This window comes from Trichosurus vulpecula, chromosome 3, assembly GCF_011100635.1.
Source record: "Trichosurus vulpecula isolate mTriVul1 chromosome 3, mTriVul1.pri, whole genome shotgun sequence".
NCBI classification, from domain to species: domain Eukaryota; kingdom Metazoa; phylum Chordata; class Mammalia; order Diprotodontia; family Phalangeridae; genus Trichosurus; species Trichosurus vulpecula.
Genome location: NC_050575.1, coordinates 139,854,474 through 139,866,431, shown reverse-complemented (window position 1 = coordinate 139,866,431; position 11,958 = coordinate 139,854,474).

Here is an 11,958-nt window from a genome sequence, read left to right as displayed (position 1 = left end):
TAATAAATATAAATACACTTGGGAAAAATACATTCTAGCTAAATGCAGGCAGTGATGGCTCAGTGGATAGAGTGCTGGGCCAGGAGTCAGGAATACCTGAGCTCAAATCCAGCCTCAGATACTTACTGGCTGTGTGACCCTGGGCAAGTTGATCAGCCTATGTCTGCCTCAGTTGTTTTTTTACTATAAAAGGGGGTAATAATAGCACGTACCTTGTGAGGATCAAATGAGATATATGTAAAGTATTGAGCACTGGCACGTAGTAGGTTCTATATGAATGGTAATTCTCTCCTCCACCCCCACTCCCCAAATGCAGTAATAATAATAACACTGGAGTCCATCTAAGGTGAATCCATATTAAATGCATTCACCACGGTGTTAGAGAGGCTAAGAGGAATGGTGGAAATGGGAAGGATTAACATTTAGATCCTAGCTCTGCCCCTGTGCAAATGTATGACCTTGGGCAAGTCATTCACCCTCTCTGGGGGCTGATTTCTTCACCTGTAAAATGAGAGGTGGGACAAGATGAACTAGGAAGATTCTTTCCACTTTTAACCCTGTGATTTTATAATCTTCAAGAGTAGTTATGCCAAGGAGGGAAAGGTCCACGGACTAGCTCGCATTAGCTTTGCAGTCCCATAGCATTGTTGGTGAGACCATCTTGGCTGTATTTCAAAGTCTCTTGTCTGCTTCCCTGGCCCTTAGAAACTGACTCCTGACGATTTGGAAGGTGGTTAAATACAAGGCAGATATCATGGGATATCCAAACCTGGATTGGGAAGGAAGGAAACAAGGCTTTATTCAGGACCTACTATGCTCCAGTGTGTCTCTGGTGAAATCACTTAAACCTTGTTTGCCTCAGTTTCCTCACCTGTAAAATGAGCTGGAGAAGGAAATGGCAAACCCCTCCAGTATCTCTGCTAAGAAAACCCCAGATGGGGTCATGAAGAGTCGGACATAACTAAAAAGTGACTGAACAGCAATAAAAGCAAGTATGTAACCAGGCATTGCGCTAAGAGCTTCACAGATATCATCTCATTTGATTTTTACAACAACCCTGGGAGGTAGGTGTTATTTTTATCATTTTTATTTTATAGTTGAGGAAACTCAGGCAGACAGAGGCTAAGTAACCTGCCCTGGGTCAACCAGCTAGTAAATGTCCAAGGCTGGCTTTGTACTCGGGTCTTATTGAACTAGGTCCAGCTAGCCCAATGCCTTTATTTTGCAGATCAAGAAACTGATTCACAGTTAAGTGACTTGACCAAGGTCATACGCATAGTGAGCACCAGGGGTAGGATTTGAACTCAGGTTGTCCATCTCCAGAGCTATGTGTTCTTACCATTGTACCACCGTGGAAAGGGCCTCCTTGTCCCTTTCTCATACTTAACTTCCTTTTTATCTCCCTTTCCTTTTCCTCTGTTTCTTCTTCTGAACCCATTCTTAACAGAAGTTGTATTGGAAGGCAGAGAGGAAGCCTTGAATCAAATCAATTGGCATGCACATGCGTACATAAATATTTGAGGAGTGAATGAAATCTCACACATAAACCCAAATCATCTTTTTGTCAATTCTCTACATTTTCCCTATTCTTATTGTATCTTCAACCATCGGGGATGAAAAGCCAGAGTGCCCAAAGTAACCTGCTAGCAATTTAAAAAAAATGTAGTATGAGCACAAAGAGCCCAAATCTGGGAATATTTACTAGCCCTGAATATTCCCTCTCTTCTGAGAGTTAAGATGATGCATGATGTCCTGAATCCAGTTTCAAGGCCACATGGTCGTCACTCATGGGGATCTTCAAGAAGCAGGATGTGCTGACTGAATTCAATACTTTTGCCTCCTAGGAAAGTCCTTTCCTGGGGATCCAGACTGGCCCTCATCTTTCTGAGGCCTTTAGATTCAAATGGGGAGAACCTGGGACAAGAGGCTAGCTGCTGATATTCAGCCTTCTGATAGTTTCTTCTTGAAACTTTTATAAGGGCTATAACCTTGCTATCTCTTGTAATTTGGGATTTGAGTATTTCCCCTCTCTGTTGAACATCTGTATTATAATAGTATATTATTAAAAAAAAACTTACCTGGCATATCGTAAGCAAGATCTGAGGGAAATTATCATTCAGTGCTATGCTCTTCATTTCAGGATACCCAATCTGGGCCCATTCCACCAAAGAGGAGGGATGTTTCCACGGAGAAGGCTGCCTAGAGAGGAAGAAAAAAAAATATGGGGCAGTGTGGTGTCATGCAATATTAAATGTAGCACAGCTGAACATTCTGAGGGATTATTGGCTAAAGTTCTCTATCTCTTCACCTGTTGGTGTTAGAAGAGGAAAGAGGAAGAGAGAGGTGGAAAAAAGAGAGAGAGAGAAAGCGGAGAAGGGGCCCTTGGTGAACTGGGAAATCATAGGAAAAGAGGAGCGAGAAAATTTAAATGATCCCAGACTGAACTGTTTTGCTGTTAATACAGAAATACAGTGCAAGACACATTTAATGGGCCCTATTTTTTATTATACTATGCTGAATAATTAAGTTTGAGGCTAAGTGTCACATAGATTTATCTTTTAATTAAAAAAGCATGGTTCACGCATATTTGAGTGGTAGTCCAAATAAATGCAATATAGAAATTTATGTTTGTTTATCTAGGTGTTAATTACCTAGAGATTGTTCTGGATTACTTCTTTTTATAAAGTGTCATAGGCTCGTGTCAGAAGTAATAAAGCTTACCCGTGGAACCTTATCAATTTGCTAACTATAATGCTAGTCTGACCTGAAGAAGGGGGAGGGGGGCGGGGGAAAACTTTGGAAAATGTTGCGCGTATAGGCGCCCCATTCCACATATAAGAAAAATACACACCAAATAAAGCAATCATTTTAGAAAATATTCCCCGTACATAAAAGTGCAAATATATCTTCCGTACTTTACAGCCTCTCACCCGAAGCTATTTATATAACACGTGATTATTTATGCATCCCAGCTCTGCAAGTTGCCCATGGAAAGGCAAGGGAAAATGCCCAGATCAATTGGTTTACTTGGTGGCATGGAATGTCCCTGATGTGTGCAGAGAAAATTTCCAAAGGCAAATGTGGCCAGAGTAGAAAGTTCCAAGGGGTGAAATTCCTTCCCAGATCTTCATCTCTCACTGAAGCCAGCCGGGGAGGAAAGAATCAACCCAGCTGAAGTTTAAAATATGGTATCAGACTGTCCAAAGATGCCAACCAAGCAAGGCTACTGGAAGGGACCATTTGGGTTGGTTCATCTTTGTGTGTGTGTGTGTGTGTGTGTGTGTGTGTGTGTGTGTGTGTTAAGCATCTTTTTCTCAGTTTCCAACTAAATTTCTATTACTCTGTAAAGAGAAAAATGTGAAAGAAATCAGACTATGTCACAAAGGTCTAGCTTAGTTTCCAAGGGATGGAAAATGCCCTAATTTTTTAGTTTTTTAGAAAAAGTATATGTTTGTATATATATATATATATATACATATATATATATATATGTATATATATATACACATATACATATACATATATATACACACACATACATACACACACATATATATACACACATGTATTTACATATACACATGTATACATGCAATCATACATATTTCAGTCAACAGTATGTATGTATATGTGTATACATACATACATACATACACATTTCCCCCTAAAACTATGTGTGTGTGTGTGCACACGAGAGACGATATGTGTTTTTTTAAACCAGGATTTTCTTAAAATGCTTCTCAGCCTTGTTCCTGTGCCTGTAGCTCTAATGCTAAACTCTATTTCATACCCACAAAACTCTATCAGGGCACATGGCTCACATCTCATCTTCATGCTTCTTTATTAAAGTTATTTTCACAAGATGGCAACTTTTTCTTTAAGATATCTTTAAAAACTAAACAAGGGGAAAAATATACTCTGAGAATCTATATGTCTTCAGGTCTTCATACTAGGAAATCAAGGAGAAAAGCTACATTTTGCTCATTCATTTCACAATCAATTAAACCACACCTTTCCAATGTAGAGGTCTGAATGTGGCCCTGGGGAAAAGGTGAAAGTTATTAATATAGGTCCTGTTCCAGCCTTCATGGGATTTCTGGTCTGGCAGGGCTGGATAAGAAACATGGTATTGATATTACGTGTCTGTGTAACTGTATGCTATTTTTAGGTTCAATTGCATTCACAGTGCCCACGTGTAGGTATAAGTACATACATGTATACTCACATATACATGCCTATACATGCGATAGCAATGCATATCTATGCACACCCAATTTTACATACACATGTGAATGCATGCATGCATATATGAACACATAGGTATATAAGTGTGTGTATGTGCACATATACACATATCAGAATGAAGAACACAGAAGATGCAAGGTGTTAGGTAAAGTCAGAGGAAAATCTTGAAGGTCTGGCTTCATTTACTAATCTCTCCAAAGGGGTGATGATGGCAAATAACACATAGCATTTGGTAACTTCAATATCCCCCATAAACTCCTCCAGCAGGAGATTTCCCTGTACTTTGGTTCCTGTGTGGATTGCGATAAAGAGAGGAGAGAAAAAGAAATGAGACAGGCTTATGTATAGGAAACCTGATAAAGGGAGGGGAAAAACAAAACCAACCCTGCCCCCCCCTCCGCCAATTACTTTTGCTTCTGTTTGGATTCCAAAGGCTTCTCTTCGTTCTTTTCTTAAAAAGTGCATCTTTCTCTTAAATAAAGAGGCATAAAGACAAGAAGTACACTACAGGCATTGATATCATTATGCGAGTCCAAAACTAATGGATTTTCAAGAGGGAGTGAAAGGCTCCTCTAAAGGCGTGCCTGCAAACACAGACAGGCCTGCCTTGCTGAGAGATCTTTGCCTCCTGTTCAGGTTATCCTGTTGCTGTCCCTTGTTTTGCTACTTAACGCTGATTTGTAGGCGTTATTTATTATTCTTGGGGAAATGTGCTATTTGTTTTGTCCTCTGAGAAAGTTCATTCGTTGGTGGGTGTGATGAGGAATAATAGAGAAAAGTGTCAGAGTTAGCTGCAACGGGAAAAATACCTCTCAGGCTAAAATCTTCCAAATACTTCAGTCATCGTGCATTTGTCTTCACTAGAAAAAGCCAAAAAAAATTCATGAATTATGGTAGCTTTAGAGTTTCCTCTGTGAAGGCCATACCACCACCCTCTTGGAATGGGCTATGAACTCCATTAATGTGAATGAGGACAGATGTCCTATCTTTGACTCATTACAGGGTTAAATGCCAATAATCCAAGCCATGAAAATAAGCAGCGTTTCGGGAGGAAAACAGCATTTGGAAATTAAGCCATAGCAGTCTCCTTTCACAACAGAAGGGAGAGAGAGAGTAATTTGCTCTCTTCAGCCCCCTACAATCATCCCACAAAGTGTTAATTATATTTAAGATTTGATTCCAAATCGCGTTTGCCTCTTCCATGTGGTGTAGTGAAAAGAATGCTGGAAGAATGGAGTTAGAATTCTGTCTCCGAAAAAACTCTATGTGTGATTCTGGGCAAGTCACTGAGGCTCGAAGCCTCAGTTTCCTCATCTATAAAATGGAGCCAGTGATATTCATAGCACAGAGTTGTCAAGAAAAAAAGGAAGCACTTTGTAGAATGGTAAACAATTCTATACGTGCTAGCAATGATCATTACTGTACCCAATTGGTAGGCATATAGAATAGTTTCCTTCCTAACCTCAGACTCAGAATCCCTGGATTCCCTTTTTTCTTTTTAAAATCATATTCAATTTTCCCCCAATTACTTGTTAAAACAATTTTTAACTTCTTCTTTAAATTTTGAGTTCCAAATTCTATCTTCCCTTCCTTCCTCCCCTTCCCCTCCCTGAGACGGTAACCAATCCGACGTAGGTTATACGCATGCAATTATGTAAAATATTTCTATATTCCTGGCTTCCTTTAAGACTCCTCTCAAGTTCTACTTTCTGAAGAAGGTCTTCCCGTCTCCCCAGCTGCTAGTGTCTTCCCTGGTAAGGTTTTGTTGTTGTTGTTAAATCGTTTTTCAGTCATATCTGACTCTTTGTCACTCCATTTTGGGGTTTTCTTACAAAGATACTGGAGTGGTTTACCATTTCCTTCTCCAGCTTACTTTTCAGATGAGGAAACTGAGGCAGAATTAAGTGACTTGCCCAGGGTCACACAGCTAATAAGTGTCTGAGGCTGGATTTGAACTCAGGAAGATGAGTCTTCTTGATTCCCAGGGCTCTATCCACTCCACCACCTGGCTACTCATCTAATGTTACTTTCCCCCTAATCTGCATCTATCTTTTACATCCTGAATTGCATATATGTTGTCTCCATGAATACAATGCAAGCTCTTGGGAGGCAGGGGCCATTTTTTGCTTTGTCTTTGTATACCCACCGCTTACCATAATACCTGCTTCATAAATAGGCGCTTCATAAATCCTTGTTGATTGATTGATAAAATTATAGGCTTCAAGTTGAAAGGGACCTTAAAGGACATCCACTTCATTCCCCTTAGCTCCTGTCATTCAGTGGGTTAATATTCATGCAGAAACCCGGGCCCAGAGAGGACATGACTTTTCCAGGTTGGTCAGTCAGTCAACACAGACCCTACTGCATGCCTGGCCCTATATTGGGTACTACAGGGTGGACACAAGACATGGCACAATCTTTGCTACTGAGCTTGATTTCAAGCCACCCGAAGAATCACAGGACTTTGGTGTTGGAAAAGAAGTTAGTGGTCATCTTGGCCAACTCATATCTGAAGGGGATTTTCCATTATGACACGCCTGACAAGTGGTCATCCATCCTGTGCTTCGAGAACCCCAAGGAGGGAGACCTTGCCACCCACTGGAGCTTATTTTACTTTGAAACAGCTCATGTTCTTAAGGATATTTTTTCTTGACATAAGGCTTAAATTTGTCTTATGGGTCAGACAGAACACATTTAATCCCTCTTCCAGCACCTGCAGGTATCTAGGTGAACAACATTCTAGGCCTGGAGTCAGAAAGATGCAAGTTCAAATTTGGCCTCAGGCACTGGCTACTGTATAATGATGAGCAAAACACTTAACTTCTGCTTGCCTCAGTTTCCTCCAGTGTAAAATGGAGATGCTAGCACCTACCTTCCAGGGTTGTTTCAAGGATCAAATGAGATATTCTTTGTAAAATGCTTAGCACAATATCTGGCACATAGTAAGTGCTTAATAAATGCTTCTCTCTACCCATTAGAACCTTTCAAGTATTGGAAGACAACAATCATGTTTTTTTGTTATATTTGTTTTTATTCCCCAGGCTAAATATTTTTTTGTTTCTTCCACCAATGGTATTCATTTCCAGTTTGTCTGTGTATATCTTAAATTGTGGGGCCCAGAGCTGACCACTGCACTCTAGATTTCTGATGACCAGGACATAGGAACTGCCACCTCCCTATTCCTGGAAGCTAGGCCTCTCTTAATATACTCAAAGATCACATTTTTTTCTAGTGCCACATTATATTGCTGTCTCATATCGAGTCTATGGTCCACTAAAACCCCCAGATCTTTTTCGCACAAACTGCTATCTAGCTATACCTCCCTTTACCTATACTTTTTTAAAAAAAGAGACTCCAAGGGTAAGCCTATATTTGCTCCTCTTAAATTTGATCTCTTTACATTCAGTTTAATACTCCAGTTTGTCAAGACCTTTTTGGATCTGGTCCCTGTCATTCATTGTGTGAGTTATGACCCCTGAGGCAATTGGAGATATTGTAAGTGGTAGAATGTTCGGAGTGACTAGGGCTTCAGAGAAGGAAGAGATGAGGGAAGGACAGAGTAATCATGAAAGGCTTCATGGAGGAAGTAGGAAGAGAGCTTAGCCTTGAAGGTTGGGAACCATTGAGAAACTTTGCAAGACCAGGAAAGAAAACAAATCCCTTCCCACCACTGAAAAAAAAATCCCAGGAACTAGGAGTTAAAGAGAAATGCTACTTAGCATTGAACAGAGGCAATGCACACTACATTTTAAGCCATAGGTGTCAGGAAGCCAAGAAGTTATGAAGGCAAAGCCCACAAAGAGACCAAACAGAATTTCAAGTTAACTTGACTAATCTGCCTAAATTGTGAAAGGGCAGCCACACCAGGAAGCAGGAGGATAGAACCCGATCCCAATTTCAGATTTCTTAGAAAATTTGAATTATTTCTTTGGTCTATCACAAGATACTTGTCTATGAGAAAACTTGTGAAAGGTGCTAGTTAATTGCCTCTGAACTCCAGCATCTCCCTAGAATGGGTAACACAAAGATCTCAAGTGACCTGGACTCCTAGAGGAGATCCTACCCCTCCCAAGGAGACTGCTCAATGATAGGAGAGGGTAGCTTAGCGAGGACAGGCTGAAGCCAGACCCTCCCACCTCTCCACACAGCAGTCATCCCACATTCCACCAGCCTTGCCCTTTAGCCTTCCTAACCCAAGTCAGATTCGTGCCCATGACCTTGGGGTCATCACCTTCTCTTAATGACTTTTCATTTCCCAGTTTGCTGACTAGGGTGATTTTCAGTGAGGTCCACATAAATACTTCAAAAATAATTCACGATGCAGAGGAATGCTTTTAGAATAGATGATGCCATGATGAGTTAAGCACTTTATAGGTCTGGGCGTAAATTATTTTAATGCATGTAATAGATCCACCCAGGGAGACACTAGCCTCTTGAGGTCATGGCTCTGCACCATAGGCTAGGCAGGGTGGTTGGAGCAGGTGGTTTGGAGCCTGGTTTGCTGGTGTGTGAATCATGTCCCTTTCCAAAGACCCTCAGCACTTAGATTCCCTAGAACTTGAAGAAAGAAATGGAAGTGATTCCACATCTGGCCCAGCAGACACCATGTGGAGTCCTGGCTGACAATGAATACAACACATACAACATTTGTTAGAAATGACCATTTCTAATCCACTACACTCTCATGCCCTAATTGCCTTCTCCTGAGGGCTGTGGGGTCTGTTACAGCCCTCAATCTATTTGTTTTTCCATTCACCTCTTTTCCAGTACCACCCTTCAGAAAACACACACACACACACACACACACACACACACACAGCCTGATAAAAACAGGACTGAAATTCCAGTTTGGACAATCTTTAAAAAAAACTATAAAAAACTGAAAGTGCATTGGAATCATATAGAGCTGAAAATACCCTTTGAGATCATTTAGTTTGACATCCCACCCCCTATCCCTTTCCCTCTTATGATTCTCAAATTTTATAGAGAGGGAAGACATGCCATATAGCAATAGTCTAGGGACAGAGGACTGAAGATGTTTGTCCTCAATCAATCAATTCGCAAGCATCTGATAAAATGCCAGCAATGTCCCAGACACTGTGCTAAAGCCAGGGGAAAGGGGAAGTGGTCCCTGCCCACAAGCACCTTAAAGCTTGACAATGGAAAACATATATGGAGAAAAGCATATACAAGTTGATACAAAATCAGTAGAAATGATTTTAAATCAATGGGCCTATGTTCAAATACAGACTGCCAATTTCTTGTCTGTGTTATCTTGGACAATTCACCTAACCTCTCTGGGCCTCAGTTTCTTTTCTGTAAAATGAGAGCATTAGACTAAATGGTTTTTCAGATCCCTCAAGTATTCAAACAGGTCTAGGTTTTTATCACTTAATGAGTTTCCTTCTAAGATGTGGGAAGCAACTCTTCCATATCTGCCAATTCAACCCTACTTTGTTGCATGCTTTCTCCAAAGTTCACTACAGGGGCTCTATCCAACATACTCTGGAAAGCCAACAAAGGCTTTCCTTTCTTTCCGTCTCTCAACACTGGGAGGATAACAACATAGGCAATTAGTTGTCAAGTCCTGTCAATATCACTTTGGAAATATCTCTCATATATGCCCTCTTTGGTCCTCTGACACTGCCTCCACTCTGGTGCAGGCCCTCTTCATTTCACACCCGGACAGCTGCAATAACCTGCTGGTGGATCTCCCTGCCCCCAATCTCTCCCTACTCCAGCCCATCCTCCACTCAGCTGTCCTACTGATCCTCCTAAAGCATTTCTGACCATGTCACTCCTCCTCTCCATTCAATAAATTCCTTCCTACCTTTCCAGTCTTCTTGTGCCTTACTCCCTCTATGTACTCTTGAACGATGGCCATTGGACAAACTGTTCTCATCTATTCTGCTGGGGGATATCTTCGCATACTTGGGGTCAACATCACCTTAACTGAAAGACCCGTTTGAGTCCTGTTAGTTACCCTCAACCTTTTTTTTTTTTGTTTTAGCTCGTACGCCATGATGACTTTAACGGGGTATGGCTGCTGTGCACGCTCCAGGTTCTTGGAGCCACAGTAAAAGTTGGATGGCAGTCGGGTAACAACAGTGGATGAGCAGTTCCGAAGAGGCCCTCTGAGAATAAAAGAGGCACAATACTGGCTCTAAGCAGCTGTCTTCTGCAGCCACCAAAGACACTGACCTCAGTCTGCACACAGCTTCCCTTTGTGTGTAAGGTTAAACCAAAACAGGGCGAGCCTCCGGCAAAAGAGGAAAGCAGGTGGAGTTTGTCTTCCAAATCTCTGCTTTCTCTCTCCACTCTTTTTACCTGGGGGTACAGACCAAGGCTTCAAGTGTTTTTAGGTTCTCAGTTGTTCTTCAGCATGAAAAGGAGTTCACCCTCCTGCCTTCTGCAGTGTCCCTGACAGGTCCTTGAGTGGAAGCTTCAAATCTCATGGAACAAAGAATTATATCAAGTCGGTGGTTGTGGTTTTTGCTGTTTAGTCAGGATGATGCAAATGTTGCACACCTGAGTGACTAGGAGAGTGGTGGTTCCCTCTACGGTAAAAATATTAGCTTGGAAGAAGGGACAATTTAGGAGGAAAAAATAATGAGTTCTGTCCTGGATGTGTCGAATTTGAGATGTCTACAGGCTACCAAGTTAGAGATAGTTGATGATATGAGATTGAAACTATGGAGAGAGGTAAGGGATACCTGTATGGATCAGGGAGTCATCCTCATAGAGATGTGAATTGAAGCCATGGAGATTCAATGTGCATTGAACCTTGGTGTTGAGATCACCAGGCATCCTTCTCTCATCCATTACTCTTGCCACAGGATCAACCAGCCTCTTTGTCATACAGTTCTTTGTCAACAACTTCACTCCTATTCTTCAAAATTCCTCACTGATGATGTGTTCAGCTTGCTTGTACACCTGCTGTAACCCTCCCCAGTGCTCTCTGTGTCATGCCCATCTTGGGTCCTCCAGAGGCAATGGTGTTCCAGGTATTCCAGGATGTACAAACCTGTAAAATGTGTTGAAAAGATGGGCCTTGGCTGTGTTGGGAAGCTTGGAGTCAAGGCAAGGACTTAAAAATTTCCAAAAATCATTTCAACCCACTCTGCTCCTCCTTTTCTTCTATGGACCCAACTCATTGTCCCTCTGATACAGGTATTCCAGGAAAAGCTCTACAGGACATGCATTCATGTGGATGTTGAAATCTGGGCATTTGGTCTTTCTTGTACTCCTGCCATATCTATAGCTATGATCCTAATATCCTACAGCCTTACGAAAATCTTATACGATCAACTATTAACATGTTCTCAGATTAAACCTATAAAATAGAGTAGAGTATAAAAAGCATTGTATGTTGTGGTCGATTACGGACTGGCCTTTCTCATGACAATGACTTGCATGATCTTGGGCAAATCACTAAGTTTTCTCATCTGCAAAATGGATACAATAAAATTCAGAGATATTAATAACTTTCCTGCCACTTACTTTGTGGGATGGCCGTGGGGATTAAATGAGAGCTGTGTAAACAAAAGATTTTAATACAAATAACTTTATTTTAATGAAGATTAAATGAGACCATGGATAAAAAGCAATGTGTGAATTATGAAGAACAATACATATGAGTTATCAGTCTTATTATTTATAAAAAGGAGAGTAATTACCTTTAAGCAGTAACAGCACAGCGGATAGTGCTGGCCT